Source organism: Lissotriton helveticus, chromosome 8 (genome assembly GCF_964261635.1).
Source record: "Lissotriton helveticus chromosome 8, aLisHel1.1, whole genome shotgun sequence".
Taxonomy (NCBI): Eukaryota; Metazoa; Chordata; class Amphibia; order Caudata; family Salamandridae; genus Lissotriton; species Lissotriton helveticus.
In genome coordinates, this window is record NC_136069.1 from 1,702,878,160 (window position 1) to 1,702,888,930 (window position 10,771).

Genomic DNA, 10,771 nt, shown 5'->3' on the forward strand with positions numbered 1-10,771 from the left:
ATATACATATTAAACAATATATGTTTCCAATTATGGCCACTTTTATCTTTCTCTGCATTTATTTACATATCTAAAGAATGATAGTGAGACATATTTTGGTTTGCGAATGGAAATACATTGTGTGCTGTTACAAAGACGCACACAGAGAGTCACCCTGTGCAAAGACTCACACAAACACTGGGTTTTCCAATCTCTCTCCTTTAGTTAGAAACAAACTGGGAGACCAGAGGAGCTGTGCTCAGGTTGATGTATTCAATACCTTCTCACAAATATCATTCTTAAGTCAAGGTTGGAAAATGTCTGCTCAGAAGATCTGGTGTGGTGGGTTTAGATGGTCCAAGTAAACATATCAGTTCTGTTGTGAAGTGCAGAGGTCGATCCATTAAGTGCATAGAAGTTCTGTTGAGAAGTGACCATACTTAACTTTAAAAGAGCACAACCCTTTGAGGTTGTGTAGCTACTGTCATACTAGGTGCATATCAGCCCATCTGAGAAGTCCTAATTTTGTCTAGCTCAAAGTATCGAAGCCCTGCTGAGATGTTCCTAGATGTCAAGTGCATCAGTCCTGCTAGAAGAGTAAGCAGTATCCAATTAATTATGTTATGTAAATGCTTAGAAAGTATGCTTTCTTCTCCTTTCAACCATTGTCTGCTATTCTCCCCATTTAGGCAAGGATTTCTATCCAAGCACATACACGCTAACTTGGCCTGAAGCATTTTCTAGAGATGCCAAGTCTGTTGGAGAAAGGATATCCCTGATTTTGTTTTTCTGAGCGCAGGATATCAATGTTTTAACTTTTTCATGCATCGGGTATTACAATCATCTCAAACCAATAGTCCCTGAAAGTCACAGGTGCATTAGAAATGTGTTATCCTGCTCCTCATTTCATCATTCTGATAAACCTGATATATTTTACTATCTAGGTGAATCATGCCTAGATTCCCCAGAACAGGAGATCAGTCTTATATTTGTGTTGTTTCCCATCTCAGAGCCAGATTCTTCTGGACAGGAAGCGTCCAGCCAAAGTGGAACCCCTCTGCAACAGGTGACCACTAACCTTATGACCTGATGAAAACATGGCCAATGGTTGGGAGCAGCTAATGCCATGGGGCGGACCTCTTTACTTGCATTCCTAGTGGGGAGACTCCCTGATTGCCCTCCCAGATAAACCTGTGTGGTCTCCCCAGGACCCGTTGATGCCACTCAGTATTAGAAGTGTGTGTGACTAGTGTGAGTGGGTTAAAGCTCTCCTCAAGTAGTTAGTCCCAGATCTGTAAGTTGCTGCATAAGGACAATGATAACCATTGTCTACCCTATTCCAAGTAACATTATGCTGTTGTATCTTGATTTCTCATTTACCTGGCTCTGCCTTTGTAATCCAGAGGGTAAGGGTCTGGTTCTAGATTCACACAGGTATCAATGTAGATGAAGGCTTCCTTGTGTCCACCTCAAGGATCAGTCTGGCTCCTGCAGGTCATCCTGTGGCCTAAGAGAGAGGAATTCTCAATGAACATTAGCTACCTGCCTGCCCCATGCTCCTGTGTCCAGCTCCGTTCAAGACTGCTGAGCTCAGCAACAGCCTATGTACTCTCTTCTGCTTCTGTCTCCAGCTCTGGCCAATAATGCTGAGTGCGACACCAGCCTGACTCCCCTGCTTCTGTGTCCTGATCTGGCCAAGACGGGTGACACCAGCAACACCTCCCAGGGCTGTATTCCTTTATCCGATCATTAAGGCTTGAGACTTGCCATGTCAGGATACAACCAAAAGTTCAAGACCCTGCACCTACAGGTCATCTACCAGCATGGACCATCACCACCCACCCCAACGGGGCATGAACCGGACCACGGTCCAACCAGACCCGGCGATCCGACGATGAAGCCTCAGGAGAGTCTCCTCCAGAAATGAGCTCTAGACCAACCAAGGACGTCTCACAGCTTCGGAACACCACTGACACTAGAGTCACTTATTTCCATTGCCAAGCAAGGAGAAAAAACAGCGTAAATACTGGCCTTACTAAGGGCATACAGTAACTTAAAACATTGTCATCTGTGGGAAAACAATAGAAACATATAAGGCATTCAAAATAAAACGCAATGCAAACAGTTTATATAGATACATGCAATGCAATGGGTGGGATAATGCTCGCCACCGTGTCCTTAATAGAATTGAAAATTCTTGTCACAAATGTTGGAAAATGTTGAATTCGATGTGAAGAGCGTAGGCTCCGATTATGCTTTTTTAAAGCTGAGCCACCACCACAGAAGCAAAATCAATTATAGTTTTACAGTAAAAAGACTTAAAGGTAGATTCCAGGGACCAATCAACCACTTTAAGATTGTCAGTTAAACTAGAACCCAAAGCAAAGGACTTTAAAGCCATCTCTCCTTGAGCTGACTGAGCACCAAACACTGAGATATCACTCATAAGCCAATGCACCCACCGTGCAAACGTCGGTGAAAAGGCTTCTGCAAAGCAATCAACAATTGTCCCCTCATATCAATACGAAATTCAGCAATATTCACCTCATAAGCCTTTAAACATTGTACAACGCAAAGTTTAGGATTATTCGGAAACGCGGGATAGGAAACAGAGGAAGGATTGCACTTAGTGTGATAAGAAATTGCAAGTGTAACTACTTCAGGAGAAAAAATCCTCCCTGCGAGATGCAAAGCCTGGACGTCAGACACCCTCCTGAAAGAGATGAGACACAGAAGCATAGTCAATTTGGCCAACAGTATCTTCCAGGACAGATATTAAGGGGCAGATTTACAAGCCCATTGGGCGACTTTTGCGTCACTTTTATCATGGGAAAAGTGACGCAATAGTGGAGCAAGGGGCTTGTAAATCTGCCCCTAATTTTCCAGGCAAGACTCCAAAAATCTCAGGACTATGGTAACATCCCACAAATCAGAATACTTGGGAATAGGCTGTCTGCCCATATGGATACCCCTCAATAATTTACAGACTATGGGATGTTCACCCACTGGCTTACCATCTACAGACAAATGGCATGGCGACATGGCGGACCGAAAATTGTTAACCAATCTATACGCCCGCCCAGCAGAAGCCAAGGAGCACAAGACATTAATGACTAAACTGCAATCTGCCTCAAGGGGATTTTAACCCCGTTCATTGCACCAGCTACTCCAACGCTTCCATGCTGATGAGTAACGCCTGCCGGTGTGCGAGGACCAAGCCTGACTGATGAAGTCATTAGACTCTTGCGAAAGTCCCGGTATACTCTGTCTGTCCCTGAAACTCTCTAAGCTACTAGAGAGAGGTGTCGCAACAAGGTTAATGGATGAGGACAACCCCCAGCATGCAGAATGAGATTCCAGCGGAACAGAATCCGAATTGTACAGGCACAGGTTAGCTCCAGAACAACAGATGGTAGGTTAACTGCTCTTGCATGGTATTCAGTTTTCACTATTCTTTGTCACAGTTGCAGTAGTGTTATAATAATAGGTCCTGAAGAAAGCCATTTTTTGGCTGAAACATGTCGACCAGTTAATCCATCAATGGATAGTAGTATTTGTTGAAAACTATCCACACTCTGCTTTTCACCTTGTCATCATGGTGACCGTCTCAATAAATTTAGTTTTTAGGTACCATGTTAGCCAATTTTAAAACAACACTGTCTTTTTTCACTCTTTATTAGCACATACTTTTTGAGCACTGCAACTTATCATCACCCACAGCTCATAACATACTGCTGTCTGGCTTTCCATCACTGGCGGATCCGACACTAGAGTTTCCTCACAATATTTTATAGTGAGGCACCTAGTGGATACCAGTCTGCATTCAAAAATCCCAGATGATGATGTTCCGCCAATGGGTGGGCTGATGGGTTTTCTTGTCTTTTCTTCTCTCCTTTGTCACCCTTATTAGTCTATGCACACACTCACTTATTAGAAAACAGACACTTGCTAGCCTTCTCAGACCAATAGCACCCCTTTTGTGTTTTTTGCATTTTATGTAAACAATCCAACCATTTAAATCCCAGAGATTTTGGTATTCACAGAAAGCACTTACTCATTTTGGTATTCACAGAAGGCACTTACTCATTTCGGTATTCACAGAAGTTAGGAGTCCTAACTTTAGGACTCCTAAATGCCTTCTGTGAATACCGAAAAATCTTAATGTTAGGATTTTTCTCAGTGAAAAAATCCTAACTTTAAGACTTTCGGTATTCACAGAAGGCATTTAGGAGTCCTAAAGTTAGGAGTCCTAACTGTACTACTCCTAAACTGAGAAAAATCCTAACTTTAAGACTTTCGGTATTCACAGTAGGCATTTAGGAGTCCTAAAGTTAGGATTCCTAACTTTACTACTCCTAAACTGAGAAAAATCCTAACTTTAAGACTTTTGGAATTCACAGAAAGCATTTAGGAGTCCTAAAGTGCCTTCTGTGAATACCAAAATGGTAGTAAGTTTAGGATTTTGTCTTAAGTTAGTTCTGTGAATCGGGCCCGTAGTATATCAAATTTTGCAATGCATGCATCACTGAACCAAGCTGACAGTGTGATGGACAGAGCAGCTTGCTTTGAATTCACACATCCTTCACACTCTGAAGTGAATGAAGTCTGAAAGCCAAAAAGAACTAAGAGTCTACAAGTGACCAGATCTGTGTGTGCATGGATCTGTCACTCAGCACATCAGCATTTTTTTAAATGACCCACATAAACAATGTAGCGGCAGATTTACAATGTCTGGCGCATCTCTGCAAATCAGCAGGGATGCGCCAGAACAAGTCTCCCCTTGCACCACCACGGATGTGATGCATTTACAATGCGGCGCACCATGGCGCAAGGATAGGCAGATGCGTGTCGCATCTTGTGGTGTAAAGGCGGCTCATTGCTGGAGTCACATCGCAAGCGCAACACAACTCCAGCAATGCACAGGGGCCACCCATATCTAACATTGTGTGCCACTCTTTAAGCCTTCTTCAAGCAGTCTTAAGGTTTTGTCGCAGCGGCCTCGGAAAAGTGACTCAGTGAAATCTTGTAGTTTTTACTGTGTCACTTTTAAGAGACGTACCTGCTACGGAACGTCAAACCCTGCGATTTTACGCCCATATGAAACCTAATGCAGGTTTCATGTGGTGCAGGGCTTTACAACGTGACACGTCTTCCCAGATGCATCACGTTGCAAATAAGGCACAATGTGGCGCATAGTTTACGCCGGCGCTGCATCACAGAAGTGACGCAATGGTTGCGTAAATGTGTAGCAAGGGGCTTGGAAATCTGCCCCGTAGGGTCCGTTGGTCAGCCCTGCCCAGTGCCACGCATGGAGGGTTAGACTAACGCATTTCAGTGGCTGAGTCCGCATCACACCAATGAAATGCATTAGTCATGCTGATTAACTGCCTCCTGTACACTCTGCCTGGATCTTTACTTTCCACAAAGGAACCAGGCGTTCCAGCCCAAGCTCAGACCTGCTGCTGTCATCCAACTATGTAGTCCTGCTGTGTAGTCCTTTTGTGTGGCTTTACAGAAGTGAGGCAGGTTAAAGCAGGCGATGCTGACACGGGAACAACACAACTTTTGTATCTTGTTGTTGCCTGGGCCCGGAAACTCCAGCTCCTCTCCTCTGCTATGATTGGACCTCACAGCATTTCTGACACTGGACCCTGGATGCGGTGTTGTGGACAGCGCTGCAGACTTTAGAACTGGGGGACCATGTTCGAGTCTCGAAGCCGGCTCATCCTGTCCTAAAAAGTTGATTTGACCTTGTGTAATGTAAGTGGTGCTCATGTACAGTGCTCCAATGCCATGAGGGCAAGTTTGCTGTTTGTAAAACCTCAAAAAAATGCACATGGAATGTAAGAGGAAACATCTCTGCTGGTCTCTGAAGTGAAGCCCCTGGATTATGTCAGAAAAGACGGTATAAAAGTACTGAGGTAGGCAGGCTTGCACAACAAGAGCCAGATGTAGTATCTACAGGTTATGTCTTTATGTTCCCTTTCACCAATTGTCCCTAGCTGCTCAGCCTGTGTGTGTGTTCCGTGTAGAATGTTAGTGTAAGTGGAATGCTTGGGTGCCAGGTGTGAGTTTTGTCACTTAGATGGTGGGCTGAGCAGCTAGGAGGCTGATCCTGGTGGGGCTTGCTGTAACTTCTTCTTAGTGACTTAATAAACTACATCAAACTCAACTTGGCTACGTCTACTATGTCTCAGTGACCCTGGTGTAGTGGGCTGGCCCCACGTGTGCTTTTGGCAATATAGTTACTGGCCTGGACTTAAAAATTAAGGTAATAAACCAGCCATGTGGCAACCCTACTTGCAGTAGGCAGACAGTGATGTGTGGCTGATGGTTGGTCTAGGTTTGTGGCAGCAGTGCACCATTTCAGCTGCTTCAAATTATTTTCTTTTGCATGAAATTCCAAAGAAGGAATTAATTTGAGACATCTGTGACACGACATGGACTCCACCGCTTTGTTCTACTCATGGTAAAGAGCCACACGGAGTGTCAAACCTATGGCATTAAATGTCGCACATAAGTACCCTTTGGACCATATTTATGAAATATTGCTACCTTGCTGGGCTGTGCTGCACTGCGTCACTGGGAAAGTACAGGAATGTGCTGTATTTGAGGCATATAGCGCATTCCTGACTGTTCCCTCTGCACCGGCGCACAATGGGCAACCTTGCGCCAATGCAGGTTCCTGTGCGCCGTGGTGCCAGGGGGCCTGTGTTGTATGCAGGATTGCTTCTGCGCAGAAAGGGATCTCTTCCTGCATAAAACTAATCCTGACAGGCATATTCAATCAATCAATCAATCAATCAATCAATCAATCAGGGAATTGTAAGCAGGAGGGTCTCAAGGTGCTGAGAAGGTGTGAAATGTCGCACAAGAGCAACCCAGAAACTTGATGGCTATGATTGGTACAGGCTCCGGATTGAGGGACCGCAGTTCAAAGTTAGTGCCAAAGTGAGACCAGGCGTTAAAGGCCTGTAACAAATTAGTTAACTCTAGGAGTAGTGTTGGCTAGTAACATGTGGAAGGAGAGAAAATGCCAAATTAAATACTATTGAATATACAGCACAGCACAGAAAGGGTACAGGACGTCTGACTGATACATTTGTATTCTCTTTCACCTTGCCAGTGCCATTATGTTGATATGTAATGTGAGATAAAGTAGAACAAATAGTGGTTTAACAGTTCAAGTACAGCATGTTCTTCACTTACGAAACTACACAGATTAGAGCGACGCCGGTGTCCTCTTGCCAAGCGCCAACGCTAAGGCTAGTCACAAAAGGATCTTTCGTCTCAGGTGAGAGCTGTGGTTACTCACGAGAAGGCCCCTCAAGGGTCAACACTGGTATTATTCAGGAGAAGACTTCTAACCACAGGCCAGTGTCTGGTTAGTCATTAGATGACCTCCTACCAAAGGTCAGTGCTGCAGTTTTTGATGAGATGACCTCACACCAAAAGTGAGCACAGTGATCAGTCGCAAGATGACATCTCACCAATGATCGTAGATGTAGGTTGGCTCAAGAGGGCCTCTCTCCGCAGGCCAGCAGTGTGGTTGTACATGACAAGTCTTCTTACCAAAGGTCAGTGCTGTGGTTTGCCACAAGAGGGTATCTCTGCACAGGCCAGTGGTGTGGTTATAGATGACAAGTCTCGTCACCAACAATAATAGCTGTAGGTTGGCTCAAGAGGACCTCTCTCCACAGGCCGGCCGTGTGGTTCTTCATGAGTTTTTGAAACCAAGTGTCAAAGATGTTGGTTGTCCCAAGAGCACCTCTCCCCACAGGCCAGTGGTGTGGTTATTAGCATTTATTTTTCTGGCCCTGGGTATATGAGATACCACTTTACAATGGATTGATAGGTAAATTAAATATGCCAAACAGGTGTAGACCAATCTTACTATGTTTACCATAGAGAGCACATGCACTTTACACCGGACAGCAGTGATAAAGTGCCCAGAGTCCAAAAACGACCAACACCAGGGCAGGCAAAATACTAGGAAGAAGGCAAAAAAGTTCAAGGATGACCCTGCAAAAAGGGCCAAGTCTAACATTAGTCATGACAAGTCTTCTTGCCAAGGGTCAGAGGTGTGGTTCACCACAAGAGGACCACTCTCCACAGGCCGGCAGTGGGTGGTTATTCATGACAAGTCTTCTTACCGAAGGTCAGTGCTGTCTTTAGCCACAAGAGGGTGTCTCTGCACAGGTCATCAGTGTAGTTAGTCATGACAACACTTACAACCAAGGTTCAGCGCTTTGATCAGTCACAAGATAATCTATCATTAGGGGTCATCACTGGAGTTAATGATGAGATGACCTCACACCGAAGGTCAGTGCTGTGATCAGTCACAAGAAAACCTCTCAGCAAGGGTCAGCACTGTAGTTAGTGGAGGCACATGGAGTGTTTGACAGCCCCACCCCAGCATAGGGATTGAAGAACTACACCAGTGACAGTGAAATATCCAATATACTGTAAGTGAAATACTTTAAAATTAAGTAACCAAAAATTGTTCTATGTGAAGAGAGTTTTGAAGATAATGACTCAATAACGATTTCAGGAATTGTTAATTTGTGTATTGAATACACATGTGATGAGGGTGAGTGGGATTGTCAGAAAATGGGAACCATACAACACACATTGGCATCTGTCGATGGCTGTTCAGCTTTGACCTCTCTGTCAGAAAAACCAATGGTTTAGGGTTTATTTCAGTGTTAATAGCCCTGTATCTTTGCCACTTTCAATAAAAAATATTGTTTCAATTTTTCATCTTTTAATCTTTTACAGAATTACATATATTAAATGCCCTGTGCTGAACACTGGAGGAATTAGCTACATGTGCCATTCTGTATTCCAAACATCAGTCTGCCAGAGAGGGGTCTTTACCTTAAACTGGCTCCCTATCAGGGAGCGTATTTCCTTCAATGTCTTGCATAGTAAAGGCTCACCCCAACGCAAATCGTTGTTTCAATGGTACACTCCAGGGAGGACCCTGAGATCATCCACAAAGAAAAGACTAGTCTTGTCCATATACGCCTCCAATCTCCTGAGAGCACTGGAAGACTGGGTTAGCTCTAAAAACATCCTCCCTATCACTCAGACGGGGTTCAGGCCCGGAACTAACACCACATGCAACCTCCTTGCTTTAAACCTTCTTATTGAAAGAGCAAAGGAAAGGTCAACAAAATTGTATACATGCTTTGTCGACCTAAAAGCGGCTTTTGACACAGTCCCAAGGGAGATTCTATGGCAAAAAATGGCCAAATGGGGGATACCCTCGAAGCTGTTACAAGCAATCATAAACCTTTACTCATCTACCTGGGTCAAGATCAAACTAGGTAACGGCGACAGATCCACCCAAAAAATTCCCAGGGAAATTGGCCTCAAGCAGGGATGCGTACTAGCGCCCACCCTCTTCAACATCTTTACCGCCGACCTCGACAAGTGCATCTTGGAGACACAAAGTGACCTGCCAAAGTTAGCACATCACAAAATAAGGAGTCTACAATATGCTGACGACATAGTACTGTGCAGCCAGACCCCCTTGGGTCTACAATGGTCCATCACAAGACTACACGATTACATCGGGGCAAATGGGCTGCAATTTAACTACAACAAAATGAAGATCGTCTGTTTCTCATCACGGCAAGGGTTGCAATCATACAAATGGCACATTGCGGGCAACATCATAGAGCCAAGTCTTTCCTACAGGTACCTGGGAGTAGTGGTCGACTCAAGATGGACATTAAAAAGCCATCAACTGCGCAGAAAAGCCCAGGCCAACAAACTACGGTTTGCTTTAAATTTACTGAAAACAAAATTGAAATGCCCATCTAATTCATATCTCTTGAAAGTAATTGAAGCAAAGTTTCTACCTTCCCTTACGTACGGTTCGGAACTTTTCAGAGGCAAAGATGTTAACTTCTTGAATTTACAACAGTCAGATCTGTTTAAATACATCTTTCATATACCAAGATTTGCATCACAAGCGCAAGTCCGCCTTGAATTTGGGCTATCGAATCAGCACCAAGTTAGACAAGCCGTGTTACTAAAAATGTGCTGGAAACTAAGAGCAGCACAGGAAGCCACGTTGATGGGTCAGTGTTGGTCCGAAATAAATAACCGGGTAAAAATTGCATGGAAAACATCATTGGAAGAGGCGCTGATACAACTTAACATGAAAGAGGCATGGAATACAAATTACTCTTTCGCGGCCTTCAAAAAAATAGTCAACAGTGCTGCAAAACAAAAATCCTGGATCACCGACAAAGCCGCACTAGTAAAGAAAAAACATGGCTGGATGGTGCTAGCCACGTATGAGAGAAGTGCTCTGCAACCATACTTAGTCAACTACATATCTTCATCCACTCTACAAATGCTCCTAAGAACATGCCTTGGAACTTACACGTCCAAGGATCAGACTCCTGCATGGAAGCAAACATGGCAGACACCGCTTTGCAGGCTATGTGGCTGAACCGCAGAAACACTGACTCACATACTGTGCATTTGCCCATCCTTGTCCATTCTGAGACGTTATTACTTATTAAATACATTCCGTTTACACCAAATCAGAACATGTCGGCCCGCCGTCATGTTAGCATTGAACAGTTTCCAGCTGCAATCAGCCTGTAGGGCCGCCAAATTCCTACAGAAGGAGAGCATCCTAATCATGAAATCTGAAAAAATGGTGACCGCCAACCATACAATGAAAGACGGATGAGCAAGAAAAGGCTCAGACTACTGACATCGTAATACTGTTTTAAAAAAAAAGGGAACTATGTTTTAAAGAATGCTAATGTAT